The sequence below is a fragment of the Alosa pseudoharengus genome, unplaced genomic scaffold, assembly GCF_046254945.1.
Source record: "Alosa pseudoharengus isolate Yale_2024_CS ecotype anadromous, Long Island Sound unplaced genomic scaffold, YU_APseudo_1.1 YU_APseudo_1.1_scf_15, whole genome shotgun sequence".
NCBI classification, from domain to species: domain Eukaryota; kingdom Metazoa; phylum Chordata; class Actinopteri; order Clupeiformes; family Clupeidae; genus Alosa; species Alosa pseudoharengus.
Window position 1 is genome coordinate 35,993,393 of NW_027468620.1, and position 1,195 is coordinate 35,994,587.

The 1,195-nt window shown below is 43.3% G+C and overlaps 1 protein-coding gene across 1 annotated transcript in view; it reads right to left on the reverse strand.

Annotated features, from left to right (window-relative positions):
* LOC143123991 (inactive pancreatic lipase-related protein 1-like) overlaps positions 1-1,195 on the reverse strand; it is a 28,052-nt gene that overhangs the window by 15,393 nt on the left and 11,464 nt on the right. The gene's annotated exons all lie outside the window — the stretch shown is intronic.

The window sequence follows — 1,195 nt, forward strand, 5'->3', positions numbered from 1 at the left end:
TGGATAGCATAGCCTACAACAGTGGTTCTTAAACTTTTTGTCTGGCGACCCCACAAAAAAGTATGGCGAGGTCTGGCGACCCCACTTTCCCCAAATCCATTCTAGGTCCTTAGCCTACTCAAATACCCCCTCAAACGTTAACAACTAAATCAAGCAAAAACTAGAAAGCAAAGTCATTTGTTTTATTTACTCCATATGAACAAGAACCGAAAAGAAAACAAAACAATCACGATTAAACAAGTGTAGGCTGCCGCCATGTCAGATCAGAGTGATGTGCGTAGCGCACGCGCACACACAAGCACGCACACACACATACACATGCAGCATTAGGCCTACAACGTTACATTAATTATATTTATGGCGATAACAGTAACAGTATTTTTTTTATTTTCCTTTTTTTGGTTTACTATCTTTAACAATTTCAATGGGAAGGGTGGGCATGCTTCCGTGAACATAGCAAGTTAATTCTAGGAGGAATGCTGCATACGGTGACACGGAGATTTTCCTCCACGGTGCTGAGCCGACATCTGTATTTTGAGATGTCGTTTCATTTTGACAGGTTTTAAGCTCTCATTCGCCAGAACATCGCCGCAAATGACACATTGTGGGTGGTCGAGGTTATCTTTAACTTGGCAAGTGAATGCATATTTCAGAAATTCTGATAAAGCGGACGCGCCGTTTGTTGTTTTTTATTCTCACCGGACTGTAGACTTGTCCCGTCTGAGGATCACGGAGGAGTAGACGCACTGGTAGATGGCACTTCCGACCCCATTTGGGGTCGCGACCCCTAGTTTAAGAATCACTGGCCTACAATACCGCGACTGCATAAGACTACAGAAAGTATACAAACAACCCCATATCCGTTTCCGGCGGCGGAGTAATACCGTACCTCACAGCACATCCTATACAAGTCAATGGAGTTGGACAAAAACTACGATAAAACCTGTTGGAAAGAATCTTTTGCAGCGATTTTTGTGTGAGCATATCAGTGAACACACTTGACCACTCGGTGAGTTTCACGTCTTTGTAAACGAAAGTTTAATGCGTTTTAGGAAGGATTGTTCCAGTGCACCTATGCAGCGTTGTGGAGGAGGGGGGGCGCTACCACAGAAACCGACAATTCTCAGGACAGTAGCATGTGTCCAAATTTCAATCTTAAACGTTCTATTTAATCATAAACTATCTGAAAACAGGG